The following is an 18,897-nucleotide window of genomic DNA, read 5'->3' as shown; positions in this document are numbered from 1 at the left end:
GAACCGTCTGAGCCAGAACTTTTTGACCACGTGGCACATTCGGCCTTGTGCCATTCGGCCCGTCCGAGTGACCCGTCCGAATTCCAAAATCGGAACTCGGCCACACCCGGGATTCGATCCTCAGCCAACTGCGGTTCGACCCGTCCGAATTAGCCTATCCAAATCTGTCGAACATGCCATTCGGCCCGTTCGAGTAAAAATCGTCCGAGCCAGATTTGGAGATTCGGCCCTTGACCCCATGCCATTCGGCCCATCCGAGTGACTCACTCGGACCCTGCAATTTGGACCACTTGGTCCGAATGTAACTCTTTGTCAAAGTTGTCAGAAATTTGACCCGACCGGCAAACGTGCATTAGCACAACTTGTCGAAACCGTTCGGCCGTTCAGAACTTGATTCTGGCACACGAGATAAGAGAAATTGTAGTACACAGCCGCTTAGCAGTGGGTAGTAGACAGTTGAGGGATCCACGGACTAGGACGCAAGCCGCTGAGCCACGAAGACCTGATCGATCGGAAGCAAACAAGGAAACATACAAGGAGTCCTAAACCCTGACTAAATGGTCAGAAAATGGACCTACAAGCCTATCAGGCCAGAAACGAGCGAGAGTGAGTGAGGCACTGAGGAATTGCTTGCTACACTCACATTGAATTTTGCACTTGAAGTACACTTAAGGAAACTGAAAGCCCGATTGGGCACAAGTGCACGAGGAACAACACACTCATCGAGTGGCTGTAAATTAAGAATTGTATTCAGTAAGTAAGGGAACTCACTCAGATAAATCGCTCAAGGAACCCACGAATAGGAGAGGACCCAGGATGTAGACAAACACGCAAAGCGCAGGAGAGAACCAAGCGAGGAGCGGCAACAACAAGGACCTGTCACGACTAGTCAGCCTGATCAACAGCGCAGCGAGGCTCAAGAATTCGACCATGACAGAGGAAGGCTCAGACCATCAGTTTACCGAGGAGCTCGATGTGAGCGCATTCCCAGACACTATACAACAGATGGTGAGCAGTTACGATGCGCATGCCCAGTATGAGCACCGTGGCAGGATGACAGATGCAATCATTGCAGACCTAGAGGAGGAGAGAAGGCCAGCCTGCAAGGCATAGCCGAGTATAATAGGGATCAACAAGCCAGGAGCCTAAGGCAAAGCATGGAGCTGCATGAGGTGCAGCGAGTGCTAAACTTGGCTGGCCGGAACCGAACGGACCAGGAAAGAGCACTAGGAAGAGACCACATCTTCTAGTGAAAATGGAGGGTTTGACTCTGAATCGGAAGTTACTTCTGATAGCGACCCAGAAATCCCCAGGCCTCCCATGACCAGACACACCAAGGGGGACTTACCCGTCCACCTGAGGCGCAGACGGTTACGGCAAGATGAGGCAAAGCGTCCCAAGGATGCACGAGCAGCGGAACAGCGAAAGCTGCAAGACCTCCCTAAACGCTTCACTAAATTCAAAAAAGAGGATAGGGTAGTAGTTCTGCTAGGTGCCAAGCGCCAAGGGCAAACAAGCGAACCAATTGAAGGGCCAGCCAAGGTCAAGGAGGTAAACCTAGCCCTGGAAGGGGAAGTACCCCGACCGGTGTTCATTGCCGAGGACTTGACTACTGAAGAAGAGTTGATCTTGACGCTCTCTTGTGGGAGTACATAGACGTATTTACTTGGTCCTTAGATGAGCTACGAGGGGTAGATCCGAGTGTTGTGACTCACAACATACCCATGACGTTGGATGCAACGCCGGTCAAGCAACGACCGTACCCCATGAATCCAAAGCACACTCATGCTGTCAAAGAAGAAATCGACAAGCTGATGAGAGCTGGATTCATTTACGAAATTGAGCACACAGACTGGGTGTCACCCATAGTGATTGTGATGAAGAAGAACGGCAAGATTCGAGTGTGCATCAATTACAAGAAGGTGAACGCTGCTACGAAGAGAGACAACTACCCCTTGCCGTACACCGAGCACATGCTTGAGAGAGTGGCAGGCAAGGAAGCCTACAATTTTCTGGATGGCTTCTCGGGGTACAACCAGGTGCAAGTGCATCCTGCAGACATGCACAAGACCGCCTTTGCCACTGATGAGTGGGGCGTCTTTGCGTACATAGTCATGCCCTTCGGGTTAACCAATGCCCCCGCCACCTTTCAATGCCTTATGTGCACCATATTCAAGGACATGCTTCGCAAGGAGTTGGAGGTCTTTGTCGATGACTTGTGTGTCCATTCGACCTGGATTGAACACCTAGACAAACTCCGCACGGTCTTTGAACGGTGTCACTTTTATTGCCTCTCCTTGAACCCCTTGAAATGTTAGTTTTGGGTGAAGCACGGATGCATCTTAGGACACGTGGTGTCGAAGAACGGCATTGCCATGGACTTCTCGAAGGTCAGGGTTATCGTTGACCTTCCATCCCTAAGTAATTACAAGGGAGTTCAATGCTTCTTAGGTCACACTAGATACTATCGGCGGTTTGTACTAAACTACGTGCTGATCGCTAGGCCATTGTACAAGCTACTAATCGTCTTTGAGTGGACCGAAGCATGCCAACGGGCGTACGAACAATTGAAAAAGGCTCTAACAATGGCACCGATTCTACGAGCCCCAGACTGGACCACTACCTTCCACGTACACATTGACGCCTCTAAGTTTGCCGTGGGAGCAGTGTTGTGCCAATCGGGTGAGCATAACTTGGACTACCCAGTGAGCTTTGCTAGTAGACAACTCATTGAGACGGAAATGAATTATTCAACAACAGAAAGGGAGGGACTAGCCATGGTGTTTGCCGTGAAGAAATTCTGGCACTATCTACTGGCCACACCTTTCATTTTCTTCGTGGACCATCAAGCCCTGCCCTACTTAGTGAACAAACCTTGTGCTACAAGACGCATAGCTCGATGGCTCTTCCTGCTCCTAGAGTTTGATTTCTCCATGGTGGTACGAAAGGGAAAACAACATTACATGGCTAATCACATGTCCCGTATACCCACAGGAGAAGTAGCTGGACAAGGCATCATTGACGAGTTACCTGACGCCCACTTATTCCACCTGTCCAGAGAGAGAGACCTATTTAAGGCTGATCTGACGCCATACTGGGCAGATGACATAGTCCAAGTGCTCGAGCACAGACTACCCGAGCGACCAATAGAAAAGGCACGACTTAGGCACTTGATATTGAAGCTCCAGCCCTATCAGTTGATTGCAGGCCAACTCTATAGGTTGGGGCAAGACGAATTGCTACGAAGGTGTGTGTGTGAACATGAGATGCATGATGTGCTCTCAAAAGCGCACAGCGGCATTGCAGGTGGATACTTTAGCAGAGACACGACAGCATAGAAGGTGTTGCAGTCCCAACTATGGTGGCCCACACTTTTCCGCGACGCCAAGCAATTTGTCAAGCATTGTGACGAGTGCTAGCGGGCAAAAGTTCCGATTCGTAAGGATCAAATGGAGTTAACCCCAATTATTGCTCGCCAACCCTTCGAAAAATGGGGAATTGACTTCATAGGACCAATCAGGCCCACATCGCAGTACTCACAAGCCAAGTACATCGTGGTGGCCACGGATTACCTCACGAAATGGGCAGAGGTAAGAGCAACACGAAAAAACGACGCTAGAACGACTACCAAGTTCTTATGGAAGCAAGTAATCTCGCGCTTCAGTTGCCCCATCAAACTGGTTAGCGACCAAGGCACACACTTCATCAACAAAGTGATATCACATCTCCTATCCACCTTCCTTATCATCCATCGCAAATCCTCGCCATACTACCCTCAAGCTAATGGCCAGGCAGAATCAACTAACAAAATTCTTATTAACATCCTGACTAAGGTAGTCTCTGCCTCAAGAAGCGACTGGGACAACAAGTTTATGGCAGCCTTGTGGGCCTACCGCACAGCTTATAAAACGGCCGTCGGTCAAACCCCCTTTAGGCTGACCTATGGGACTGAAGCAATTCTACCGGTAGAATTCTTCATCCCTAGCCTGAGAATAGCACTCCAAGAACGATGGGAAGGGAAGGAAGCATGGATGCAACGCCTGACCGAGCTGGAACGCCTGTCAGAAACTCGTCTTCTAGCCACCCACGCGCTCATCTGCGAGAAGGCTCGACGAAAGATGTGGTTTGACAAGCATGTCAAGCAGCGAGACTTCGAACAAGGGGATCTTGTTCTGCTATACTCAGTAAAAGGACACAAACAAAAGATGAAGTTCCAAGGACTAGGCCCTTTTAGAATGCGCATGATTGGTAAAACTAGGAATGTTGAGTTGGAGATACTTGACGGTGAAGGAGTGGGCTTTTTTAACGGCGGCCGCGTAAAGAAGTACTATCCTCCTTCCCATCCACTACATGAGCCACCCATGCTAGAAGCCCCGCTGAACATCCGAATGGCAACTATAACCGACTTACGGATCAGGACGAGGAAGCAGTGGCACCGGCATATCTCCGAATCACAGTCACAGCACTCCTGGGGAAGTGCAAGGTACTTGTTTCCATCGAGACTGAAAGTTTACTAGCCTTCTTCCATGTGTTGCCTAACACTAAAGAAGCCGGTAATGTGTCACTATTGGGTCATACCTTCAAGAAGCTAACGCACTGTAATGTGGATTACAACCTAAACCTCATTCATCTTGCCATCGGCAACACCCGTATAGTGACAACCTTCAGCAAGGGCTGTCACGATTCCTCCACCATCACAACGCCACCGGTAGAAACCCCTAGGACCATGCTCCAAACCCAGTCTAAATTGGAGAAACCTGTGGCTTTGTGCCACGCACTCAATCCCAGGCCCAAATCCACCAAGAATGCTCACAAGGTCAAGGAGCCCAGACTTATGTGGGTGCCAAAATGGCAGGAAACACATTCGGGTACACCACCCAAACAGGACCCTAACCGCTAGAAACATCAGCCATTCCGACCTAGGAGACAGTATAGACGCTATTGCCATAGACAAACAACCATGCTGCGATGGATTCCTAAGGATCTCTTGCGGACACAAGGATACTACGAGGGCAACCCCTGGATTTGGGTGCCTAAAAATGGCCGGCTAAAAAGCTCATCTACAAGTGATATCACCTTAGAAAGGAAGGCTTGCACACGTGGTACCTAGCACATAATCAGCATGCCATTGCTAGCTACGGCTAGTAAGCCTCAACTCATTTATCGACCAAAGCAAATGCCACAAGCCTTAAACCTGCTTAATCCAGAGGGCTTAAAAATCCCTATGACTGCTCACTCAGAACCCAGCCCAACCCCCAGGCCCCCAGAGCTTCCTGCAGCACCTCAATGCGCTTCTACGTACAAAGCCCAACCTGTGACACCGATGAGGGAGTCACCACTATCCAGTCCAGTTGCACCATTCCCACCAGCAGGTCTTAAACCCTCATACGCGATACGACCTTTCCTCTCCTTGGCTAACGACCTTGCCGCGACCTCTGGGGATGACTTAATAACCTGCATCAGGATGTTGGACGACACTTTCACCACATTCACTAGAAGCTATGAGAGGCTAGACCTAGGCCTCCTTGACAGAATCCTTGCCTCAGAGGTTCATGCATTACCATGCACATGGGAGGAATACGAACTTATAACTACTAAATCCCCCAAGATCGCTGCCGAACTAATAGCAAACGATGAAATCTCAAAGGCGCAAGCAGAGCTCAGACGCCTAGTCACTTCATATCGAAAGCCACCCCGTTTTGTTCCCGAACATGAGATGCATGAGCTCATGCAGATGGCAAGCTCGCTGTCCACATTCTTACAGCAGTGGTTTGCTTTGCGAATCCAATGGGAGAAAAAAGGTTGCCGAATAATGACCAATGCTGAGCAACGCAGGGCAATTAAAACCATTGAATATGACCCCACTTATGTGGCACCCATCTCGTTTAGGGTTTTGGCCATCACCCGCAATCAGCAATTGGACGACCATGTGCTCGCCCACCCCTATCTTAACCAACTCCTCACCAATGAGGAATTACATGTCGCCAGCCGCCTTAATACTGGGGATCTCTTTCATGATGTCTTGACCTACATCTCCCAGGTCTCTATCCAACCGACTGCTCTCGATTGTCATGCGCAATTGGAATACAACCCACGATTCTACACGTGGCTTCTTCACACGTAAATTCCTTCCCCAACAGGATCAATGCCACCCTTTAACTCCCAATCCTAGGAAGGATTCTTCTCTCAGCCGGAAGAAAGGTGGGTATGTACATGGGAAATATGGTGAAAGGAATTAGATAGGAAATGAATAAAAAGGGGGTATGGTAAAGTAAAAGTAGTGAAAGACATAAGCATTAGTATGAGAAAAATGGCTTCCAAAAATTTAGTCAAGAGTTTAAAAATAGCAAAGTGCTATGTGGAAAATACTAACGGAAGTTACGAATTATGGCAGGAGCAGAAAATGTCGTAGCAAGACCGCGCCCATCGACTCCCGTTCACTGATGAGGAAAGGGAGCTATATTGCATCCAACTGGAGAACCGCGCCTGCGGCCAGTTGAAGTTCCGAACCATCCACAACATCAGAGTCGTGGTGGCAAAGGAGGAGGCAGCCAGAAGGGTGGTGGAACAGTGCAACCTGACAAAATACATTGAAAAATTCTCGCAGGAGCCGGATCACTTCAAATGCGTGGAATTCCTCAGAACATACAATTCGGACCAGGAAGGGGGCATTGTAACAGTAGGCCAAGGAGAGGGTGCAAAGAAGGTACAGGTCTGATTGGACCCAATCTTGGTGGAAAAAGCTATGGGATTGGTACCTAGGACAGAAAGATGGCAAAAAAGGGATGTTTACGCATTGCTGAAAATGAAGAAGGAAGAGGTGCTTACGAACGACGGCATAAGCATCCAGGACATCCCTGACACAGACGCCAAGCTGCAGGCCAAGTTGGTGCACGTGCTCTTCTCCAGCCAACGATACAATTCCTTAATGTATCGGATTAGTGTGCCCATGCTGGAGAATGTAGCAGCCACACTCTAGATGAGGTGGATTGGAATGGCTACGTGCGGAAGACTATCGATCAAGTGGCCAAAGCACTAGCCCTGGGAAGTGCACCAACAGGAGGATAATCTCCTGCTTCTAAGGTGACGGAAAGGAAGAAAGCCTCCTCCAAGGCCTCTTTCATCGGCTACGGAGGAGTCTTAACTGCACTAATTCAGGAGGCAGTAAAGGCAGCACAAGAGCCGGAGGAGGGAGAAGGAGAAACGCCGGAGAAGTCGTCCCCTCGATAGGACAAAGACAAGTCCACCGACAGAACAAAAACAGAAGAAGCAGGGGAAGGACCAACTAGTAAGAGGGCAATTAGGACAACGAAGAAGAAGGCGGTGCAGGGGAAGAAAAAGGGTGATGAAGGCAGGAAGAAAGAAAAGGAAGACTTGGAAAGGGCGAAAAAGGAATCCTTGAAAGAAGCAAAAGAGAGAGAGAGGATGAAAAAGTAGGAGGAGCAGAGGGAAAGAGAGGAGTTGCAGAAAGCCAAGGAGGCGTCAAAACAAGAAGCTGAAGCGGAGAAAAGGAGGGAAAAAGAACAAAAAGGGAAAAAACAGGAGGAGCAGAAGAAAAGGCAGGAGGAAAGGAAGAGGAAAGCGGAGGAAGAAGAGGAGGAGCTGTGAAGGAAAGAGGAGGAGGACCTGGCGGAGGCCACATGACGGTCCATCGAACAACAGTGCTGAGCAGACGAACTAAGGAACCTAAGCCCATACAGAGAAGAGGGGCCTGGATCCAGCACATAGGTGCCAGAGTTCATGCCACCCCCAGTCTCCGAAGGCAAAGGCAAGGCCCCGCTTCATCCGATCCCTACCCTCCTGGTACCTCCCGCGAAACTCACTACCGTCACCCCCAGCATCCCCACTAGCGCAGATGTGTCGAATTTCGTGGCGTGGATGCAGTATTTTATCAACAAAGAAATGGGCCAGGGGCGGAGCACGGAAACTACGGCCACGGGACAGAAAAGGCCAGCCGCAGATACCGAGTCCAGGCAAGAATCTAAAAAGCAAAAAGTCAAAGCCTCCACCTCGCCTATTCACGCAACGATGATGCCACCGACTAATTACGACGAATACGTCGCCGAGCTGCTCTCCTAGTTGGAGAGAGTGAAGGAGAAACACAAAACAGCCGGCTGAGTTGGCAGCCGAGAAGGAAACCATGGCCACCTTCCAGTTGGATAAGACAAGAATGGTAGCCTTGCAGCAGCAGCGTGAAATTGCATAGCTGAAACAGGAACTGAAGGCTAGGGATGAGAGGGAGGAACATTGGAGGCAGCTACTCGAGAATGAGACGCAAGAGTTAGTAAACATGCAAAGAGGGCACAAGCTTCTAATAGGGCAGTACCAGGAGCTTGCTACGAAAGCTGCTAAGGTGGATGCACTCAGGGAGGAGCTGAGTGCTAGGGAAGAAGAAAGGCAACGAGGCATGGAGGAGCAGGAGGAGGAGCTCAAGTGCCTAACAGATCAGCTGACCTCTGAATGACAAGAACAAGAGAGGCTGGTCAGGGAACTAGAGGATTATGGACAGAAAATCATGATGTTGACCTTGAGACAAGGGGAAGGCCTGGAAGTGATGAACAAAAGGGCAGAGGAGTGGGCCGCGCATAACGAGAAGAGGATGAAGACACTGGCGCGCCGCCTTGCTTTAACAGAAAAAGAGAAAATCATCGCGGAGAGCAAGGCGAAGGCAGCCCAAGTGGCCTTCAGCGCTCAACAGAAGATCTTCCTCAATACCATCTTGGACGCCACCCACACAACACAAGGAGAGCCGCTGGAAGCAGTACAGAGGAAGCTTGGCATGGCAAGAAGAGCCCTACACGCTGGACTACAGATGCCACCACTACCGGCGGAGGTTAGGCTGGGTTTGGAGGAACAGCGAAAATACCTGACGAGAGCCAGCCTAACCCCCCAGGAAATAGATGCCCTCGGGTTCGAGGAAGAAGCAGTACACGCAGAACGGCAGGGGGAAGAAGCTGAGCTAGAAATCGATGTGAATCGCTTCAGGGAAGATGTGGTCCTGCAACCCCCCTCGCCACAGGCCCAAGATCCGCCACCACAAGCAGACCCAGCTGCAAAAAGGAAAGCCATCTCTAAAGAAAGGTGAAAAAAGTTGGTGGAGGAGGCCAGACAGAAGCTGAGAGCCAAACCAGCCGTGCTACCGTCCACGCCTCTCGCTTCGTGCCCAGATGACCTTCCGACGGGATTCCATGCAGAACTGGTGGTGTGGGAGGTGCAGGAACTAGGAAAGGAGCCATTCTCCTTTAGTTCCTCCTACCCAACAGTCTGCGGAGGGTCTTGCCCCTCAAAGTGATGGACGAGGTGATCGCGGTCGGTGGCCGGCTGGGGAAAAGATGGCTGGAAGAGCGGGAAAAGACCCCAATCTCTTGGGGCACCGAAGCAGCCAACTACTGGCACTATAAAGTTTTTGAAATCCCCCACACTGTACAAAACTATAGGGACCAACCCCTGTGGAGGAGACGAGTATGCGACATAAGCATGCTCGCCTGGATGGCTTTTTGTAATACCCTATCGTTCGAGCAGAACGACCCTACTTATATGGCGTACCCTCGAAGGGTAGGCGTAGATTTTGATGCCACCCTCCACGGGCGCTATGACTTCCCCGTCATTTATAACTCCACTGTATCATCCTTCGACAATGCCCTTCTTTTTACCGCAGAAAGCCTAGACGAATCTATGATGCGCTTCCTTGTGGAATTTTCCTCATGTCCTGACCCCACCTTCATAACCACCTGTAACTATCTTAGGCTACTTAGGCTACTCCTTAAGCAGGACTCGACTACACAAGAGCGTGGCCTGCCTCCCCTATTCTTCGACCCTAATGCTATAGATAATTGTGCCATGGCTCGTCTCATGATGAGGGCTACTCTCCTTCCTTCTTTTTGCCTAGCCCTCCTAGAGGACATGAACAACAGCCAGTTCACTAGATGCAACCACCCCTTCCTTTCCACTACCTCCCTACATGTCCGCATGAATCTAAAGAATTACATGCAGAGTCGCCAATTTTTGAGCAAGTCTCTCCACCCACCTTCTCCTCCTCATTCCGACTAAGATACTTTGGCCTATGTCTCATCTCAAAAAAAAAAAAAAAGCACCTAGGGATCTCCCTAGCCCCCTCCCCCACTTCACGCCTAGGGCACATCAAGGGCGGGACTTTCAGACCTGTCCCCCTAAGGCTCGCACCGCACCACCAACGAAGCACAAGCTGGGTCCTCAAGTGTGGGACGTTACCAAGGGCTTGCCCAAGGTTAGACCCATCTCCCAGTTCCACTGCCACGAGCACAACACACTACACGGCAAGCAGCACACCCCTTAGGGAGGGCACAATTTTTTTTGCAAGTTATGTCAACTCTGAAAGAGATGGCTACCCGCAGAACACCATCACCCATGGCACCCTTTAAGGACCCAAAGCGTGCCGGCCTCCAGCCACCCGCCTGGTGCTGATGGCCACCATGACCGAACCAGCTCAAGATAAGACTGCCATTGGCATAGATCTTGGAACTGTATCGTCCAATGATCCATGCCCTATGCCTCAAGATCCACGGATAGCTTATTGATTCCATGGCCCGAGGACCTTCAAATCCAAGGCACAGAACTTCAATCAAAGCCACGGGGTTCAAGCCAAACAGAGTTCAAGGGGTTTTACCAGAATAAATTTCCCCAACACAATCATTGCATTGCTTCAAGCGCTTCTCGTACTCACAAGACGACCGACTACAACCATGTGACAGATGTCGAGTGTCTTCATGGAGCTTAATACACACCGGACTTGCCTCGGCGGATCATCATCCCTAACCACCCACCTACATGTTCCGCCTACCAGCCGACCTAACTTGCCCCCTTGTCCCACCGCAGTGCCATGGGACTGGCACTTGGCTACGAGGGGGGTAATGTTACTGTGTTTCTGACCACGTTACCGCAGCCCAGAGGAGTGGAAACTGGGAAGAAGGAAAAAGAGCAAAAAAGGCGCAAAAGCAGAAAAAGGCGCCTTGTTTGGCAACCAATCCCTGAAAAATTCAAATGTTTAAACACGACCCTCAAGAGGCTTCGGTGTTGGGCCATGGTAATGAAAGAGGAAAAGGCGCACCATTAAAATGCGGGAGTGCTCCCAAATCTGTGTAAAAGAGTGCCAGGCTCGCTCCTGTGCAAAGTGTATGCATTAGTGGGAATAGGATAAATTAGAATGGTGGGAAATGGGAAAAAGGGCCTAGGCTACGGCCGGCCATGTAAAAGAGGAAAAAGGGGATGACCGCCCGAAGGGATTTACGGTTTTGTATATAAAGTTGAAAAGTGAATGAGAAGCTCATTCTTTGGTGTGTGGCAAAAGAAGTCCTCTTCTTCCTTCTCTCCTTCTTACTTGTGTGTGCTCTTGAGAGAGGGAGTGTGAGAGTGTGAGGGAGTGAGTGTGTGTGAGGGTGAGGGATCAAGAGGGTGAAGCTCTTCACCATCTCTTCTCCTCTTCTCTCCCCTTCTCTTCTCTTGCGCGCGTGGCTATGGAGGATGGAGCTTGGAGATGGAGGAGGCTTGAGGATGCTTGAGCTAGCGTCTAGGATCGTGGAGCTACCGGAGTGCAAGAGAGAGGAGGGTACTCGATCGAGCATCAAGGTAAGCTCACTACACTCGTAGGATCGACGGCGCGTTGGCTAGGTGAGAGATAGCCATTAGAGCTCGCTTGAAACGCTTGAAAGAATAAGCGGTCCGAGGGTCTTGGCGGTTGAGCGAGAGCTCCCATAGTATGTCCATACATTATGAAGTTGTTATTATATTAGAAGTAATCCCTTAGTTCATGAAGTTGTGATAATAATTTGTGTTTTTGATTTCCTAGGGCTTTGAAATGGATGAGGGCTTTCAAATAGCTCGTCCAAAAAAGGATAAATGGCAATAGAAGCTACGTACAATGTTAAATATGGAGAACGGAAATGGCCAAAATCAAGCAATTAACTCTACTTGCTCCAACACTATTGTACATGTTTATGATTAAAAATATATATAGACGCAAGTTTTTACCCATTTGGAAGTTGCAATTTAAGTGGGCTAACCCACATGAAGATAATAATGGACATGAGAGAGTAAAATGTAAGATATATAATGTTTGTCAAATGAAGAATGTATTCGCAAACGAGGATAGTACAACTATACAAAGGCAAGCATTGCAAATACATGAGGCCTCCGAGGAACATAAACAAGCAATTAAAAAAAATATGTTTAGAGAGTTGATTAAAAATAATAGGAAAAAAAGGTAGACTTGATGATAGATGAGGAAAAAAGCCGCATAATAAGTGTTATTCAAATCTTATATGATATTGTGAAGAAAGGTACGTCCTTAGAAAGTTTTGAAGAAGAGTGTAAATTCCATATGTATATGAAAACACCTCATTTGCCATTGTCTAATGAATATTCATCATATATTAATTCTAAATTAGGATAGCAATTTCTTGAGGCAAAATATTTTTTGCATTGGGATCAACTAAAAATTGAGGTGAATGTAAGTTTGGTGTTTTCAATTTTGCTAGATGAAAGTACGGATAGAAGATATGAAAAACATTTAACCTTGTATATTTCATATTTAATCAATGTGAGAAAGGGACAATGTGTAACTAAATTTGTAAAATTAGAGGCATTGAGGATGAAAAGGCATAGACATGACTTAAGGGAATAAAGGAAATACTAGTAACTATGCAGTTTTCACTCCACAAAATGGTGGGGTTTGCATTTGATGGTGCATTAGCCATGGCGGGGGTAAGAGCAGGTCTATTGGTTAGGAGATTGCTCTCTCCGTTGTGAAGAATTGGGCAAGTTAATGGCTGCTTCCTTAGCTCAATGATATAAAGTCTTAAAAATAGATTGCATAAGATGGCCAACTAGGGGAAATGTTATGAGAAAGTAAATTTATCTATCTACCTAATTATACTTCATTTTGTTTTCTCTTTAGAAAGTCTTTCTTATTTTAATGTCTACTAATGTATTTTTATGTAGGTTAGTTAAAATCATGCTCAGTTTACTTGCTTGTAGGAAAGGGAAATATCCATATCTCTACAAGAGATCCATAGCCTTTGAACTTCAATTCATTATCCACTTATTAGAATATATTTTAAAGGAGGTGAATTTGTTAAGTGTCAAATTTTAGCATGATAATGTGGACACAACAACCATAGCAAGGGATGTGCATGCCTTGACAGCATGATTGAGACATAGATACTGTGACAAAAGGAAAAAGTTTGGAAGTGGCTCTGAATTTCTCTCATCATGGCTCCTTTGCATCAAACAAGGAGTTGTGGTATATACCAACAAAGAAGGAAGGCAACAACATCACATATTGTCATATACATCTCTTCTCACAAGTGGTGTTGGTGGAACCCTAGATGAATCAATCATTTTAGAAAGATATTTTGTGGAGAGCCTTATTACCAACTTAGAAACACTGTTTAGTGTTTTTTTTTTCAATGCTACCAAACTTTTCTCTCCCAAAAACTATCATAGAGATGATGAGATTCGTCATCGCCAAGTGAGGGAATTTTTGATTGATTGATAAGTAAATTTGGGATAGGATTGATGCCTATAATTGGTCCAAAGCAATGTGAACTATGATTATTTAGATTTGTTACTACATTGTACTCTTTGTACCTATCTTTAGGTCTTATTGATGAGTGGAACCAATGTGGTGGGGACATAAAGTGGGAGCAAACATATTCAGAGTTATTCAAATAGTGGCAAATTGTTGTCACATTACTAGTGAGTTTGGCCATATGCAAGGGGGGGACTTTCTAAGCAAAACAAGATTAAAAGCATTGGAAGAAGTTGTTTGAACCGAACTACATTGGACATTGTTATGTTTATGTCTTTGTCAACACCCCACAACTTAGATGATGTAGATTGGAATGGAACTTTTAATGTATGGAAGCACTCGAAAGATAGAAGACCTCAGCAATTACATGGTATATAATGAGATTATTAATATGGTTTTTTTTCCCAATCATCATGATTTAAATATTGTAAATTGAAAGTTGGCAATCTTTGCATTCTTGCATGTAAGAAAAAGTTATGTTGATTTTGATCCTTCAATTGAAGGATAAAGTTAAACTAGTTAGCTATTGTGCTTTGCACGGTTGGCATCATTACGAAGCTCGTGAGGCTATACCTTGCTCACTTTGCATTTTGATGAGCAACCTTCATGCTTTCTATATCTTTATTTTTGTGAAACCTTCACATGATGCATACTTTCACGTCACATCCTTAGATACATCCTTTAATTAATCCTAACCTATAGTGATTAATGGTTATACTATAACAAATCAACCTTGTTGAGCGTTGTGTGTGTGTGTGTGTGTTGTTCAGTCATCCATTTATGTCTCCCACATCCACTACCCTTCAAAGGAGCTCATGTAGCTTGCTAGTACTACAAAACATCCTTGAGAATTATTTTTTTCTCCACAGCGAGTGTCACATGCATAAGAAGTATGTCCATGACAACCAAACTTAGCTTGGCCCTTGCGTCCACACGAGGAGGTGCCCAATAAGAAGAGTAGTAGGGTTCACCTCTATTCTAAAAAAGAGAGTCAATGTTTATCCATTATGGATTTAGACAATGGATTAAGTGCATATTCAAATGGGCATGGATTGGCCAACGGAGTTGTGGCGTAGTGGTTTGGGTGTGGGTTGAGCTATTAGGGTGTGTGAGTTCAAACCCTATACATTGCATCCCCAAAGGCATGATAAAATATTTTTTCACTTCTAGATAGGCATTGATTGAAAAAAGGGCCATGTTTTATTCTATCAAGTGTCATCAACCTCAATAAAAGTCATGCACCAATCTAATAGACATCAAGAAGAAGAAGGGCAATGCTTCTTTTGAACAAGCATTTGTTCCATTCACCCATCAAAAGTGCATTAATTTACTTTATTCAATGCTCAGACTTGAATCAACAAAGACAAATACTATTGTTTCATTTTATTCTCACACATTGTCCAAAGCTCCAATTGCAAGTCAAAATCTTATAGCCTCTAGCTTGGTTTTGAATGCTTCACATGCTTGAATCTCTATTGTAATAGAGCAATTATTGGTTTGAAATGCTTCTCATGCTCAAATACTCTTTACAAAAGCTATAATGCTTTATTAATTCATTTAATGTAGCAAGGCACATTCGAATGCTTACTTGCAAAAAAGTCAGCTTTAACGCAAGGCTAGTAGAATTAACAAGCATCGAGGATTCCTATCAATGCATTAAAAATTTGGTGCAATTGTTCACAAAATATGAGAAGTACTTTGGTAGCCTTTTTAATCTTATCCACTAGCACAAATGCTGACATAGTCCTTGTAGATGAGATGTGATTACGAGGTTGGTGAGAGGCTTTGAAATCTCCACTAGCTTTGTTTGCACCAGGTTCAATGTGAAGAGAGAAGCCCAAGTGACAGCATGAGCAAGTAGAAGTAATGGAGGAGTACGCTATGGTGAATGGAGCAAGAAAGCAAGAGAGATAGACTCAAGGTGTAGGAACTCCAACAGTCATAATGTGTGACTAGCCTTCCCTTATTCAAATCTCAACAAAAGAATAAAGAATGAAGTGATAGTGATATGAACCTGCCACCTCTAGTGTACAAGTCTGCGGGTACTATTAGTGTAGTAACACACAGGTGGCATAGGCATATGCACCTTTATCCCCAACAACCTCCCACTTAAATGTAAATGTGCCCCTAGTGAGACAAGAAAACAATAAAAAAGTGACAAATAATAAATGTACATAAAGTATAATAGGATGAGGAAAGATATCATCCAATGCCACCGAGAGACTTGCACACTAGGTGTTCCTTGCCTTGTTTCTCAAAGCCTTTAGGTTGCTATATATAAATATCATCATGTGAGTTTCCATATAAGAAAATAGTCTTGACATCCATCTGATAGAGGTCCATATCAAGCCGTGCAACCAAAGCCAATACCAATCGTAGGGTAGTCATCTTGACTACACAAAGAAAGACTCCATCGAAATCAACACCATACTCTTGCTTAGAATCCTTAGCAACCAATATGGCCTTATAGATTGGGGGTAGCCAATGACACTCTTCAACTTGTACAGCCACTTACATGGCAAAGCACGCTTTCCACTAGGCAAATGGACCAAATCCCATGTATGATTTTTCTGTAGTAAGTCGTACTTTGAGTGCATGGCCCTCTCCCAAGAGTGACTATCACCTCTATGCATGGCCTCATCATAGATAAGATACTCACTAGCATTTGTCACCATAACATAATCCATAGAGGGTACAAATTGATCAGGTTGACGTTTATCTCTAGTAGATTGGCTCAAACTAGATTGTGGGACTTATGTGTATTGTCTAACATCAAGATCATGGGCTATTGGAGCAACAATTGTTGTAGCCTATCTAACTAGGTGTGTAGTAATAGAAGGTTCCTCTTGAAATATCACCTTGCGCACCTCAATAACTTGCTCCAGCTACTTATGCATTTTCTTCTAATGGAAAATAACATCATGGCTATGGATGACCTTTTGAGCTTGCGGATCCCATAAGTAATAGCTCATCTCACACCTATATCCCCATAACCAAGAAAGATGTATTTGACAGATTTTGGATCTAGCTTATTGTGCTTGTCCTTGGGAGCATGGCAAAAAGCCTTGTAACCAAAAACATGCAAAGAAGCATACAATGGAGGTTTTCTAAACCATACTTCGTCTGCAATATGATAGTCAATAGCTGTGCATGGGAATCGATTAATCAAATGTACAATTGTAGTAGCTACCTCTGTCCAAAAGTTAGGCAATATTTTCAATTTCTACTTTATGGGGTATGCCCAAACTTTTTATGAGTCATTATCAATGAAAGTAATAAAGTACTTCATGCCACCTAATGACTTGCAAGGCATTGGTCCACAAACATCAGATGAACAAAAGCCAAGGGCTCACCCATGCGGATAATGCTAGACTTCTTATACGAACTATGTGTCTACCAGCCATAAAGACAATGATCACAATAATCAAAACACTTATAGTTATGAGGCGAAAGATACTACACAAAGGTAAGCATTTCATTCTCTTTAATAATACATGCTCAAGGCGACGATGCCATAAGTATACATGTGGTACTACAGGCACTGCCAAAACATTATTGATAGACCTAGAAACAAGTAAGGAATAAAGAGTGCTAGACTTGGCACCTCATTTTAGGACAAGATCCAACAGATTATCTTCCATGAGGAATCACCAAAAGAGACAACATAACTTGTGTCATCTAACTATCCAACAAAAAGCAGGCCTTTAGTCAAAGCTGAAACATGGCATACATTATGCAAAATAAACATGCTACTTAAATATGAACTTGCTTCTCACAATGGTGACAAGTCAATACAGACTTACGACTATGGGACTTATTGCGAGAGTGTCCATGTGATTAAGAATGAGGTTACTGAGAGTGTCTCTCCCATGGCAATCATTACTGCTCTTACCATTATTACCTCTGACTTGTCAAAGCATGAGAACTATAGGAAGCACTAACATTCTTTCTGTTAACATCTTCATTCAAGAGTGCACTCTCTACATCTTGCAAATTTAGCCCATCAGCTGACCTATTTACACAACATAGCAGTATGGAATGTGTCCCATGACTCATGCTATCTAATCAACAAGAAAGAACAAGGGAGAAAGATTCTCCTTAAAGTCAATCCCTTGGAAAAACAAGTGGTTGAAAATAGAACGAAACTCATTTAAGTGGGTAGACACAGAAGTCCCCTCCATCATATGAAGATCCATGAATTGTTTTCACCAATACATTTGCGAAGCATGACTTTGCTTATCATAGATATCACGAATCAAGACTTTGCGTATCATAGACATCACAAATCTTCTCCCATAACTTCCAGATGGTTTGCCCTTTAGAGACAACATTGTAGAACACGTGCATAAATAGTAATAAAATGATCATAGATTTACATAACTCATCCATTTCAGCCCAATCATCTGCATCAAAGTGTTCATGCTTTACATCCTCATATCTCAATGGCTTAATTTACAATTTCAATACTTGAACATGCTAGATTTATGCATTTTAATAGTTGTAATTTGTGCCATCCAGATTGTCAATATTAAAGATAACATTGTCATTTGATCCACCAACCATAATGCAATAAATGAAAGTATAATCCAAGACAAGCAAGATGTTGCAAATGACAGTAAAATAGGCAAAAATTAAGACCAAGACAATGTCTAAACAAATGAAATCAACAAAGAGTAGGGCTATCCACTAGCTTTTAGTAAATGACAGTCAAGCCAAAGCATTTGCCCTCATAAATGATGCTAAAACTTACAATTACAACATGCTAAAAACAATGATAATAGTAAATCCAAAGCTAAGTGTGAGCAATCAAGTAATAGAATCCAATTTGTAACTGCCAGGTATATCTTGCAAGAAGTGGGATTTGTATGAACCACTAGCAGTCACTAAGCATGCAATCGAACTCAATGTGTGTGTGTGTGTGTGAGAGAGAGAGAGAGAGAGAGAGAGAGAGAGAGAGAGAGAGAGAGAGAGAGAGAGAGAGAGAGAGAGAGAGAGAGAGAGAGAGAGAGAGAGAGAGAGAGAGAGAGAGAGAGAGAGAGAGAGAGAGAGAGAGAGAGAGAGAGAGGCATAATTGTCATGTATATAGTAGGTCTCAAAGATAATGGAAGAGAAATGCCAAATACACAAGTGACCAAGCAAGTGTAAAGAGACTCGATGCATAACCAAGTAGGATGATTACATAATTGATGATGACCTAATAGAGATAGGTGCCAGCTCAAAGCATGAATCAAATTAGCCCATTAGGCAACAATTGCATCCAAATAGCATAAATATAACTCAATTGAGTCCCGTAGTCTCGTTAAAATAAGCTTAGTTGCATAAGCCCAAAGCTT

This window comes from Lygodium microphyllum, chromosome 25, assembly GCF_053477565.2.
Source record: "Lygodium microphyllum isolate KBCC chromosome 25, Lygodium_microphyllum_v1.1.10, whole genome shotgun sequence".
In the NCBI taxonomy this organism is placed as follows: domain Eukaryota; kingdom Viridiplantae; phylum Streptophyta; class Polypodiopsida; order Schizaeales; family Lygodiaceae; genus Lygodium; species Lygodium microphyllum.
Note: the sequence above shows the minus strand (reverse complement) of the source record.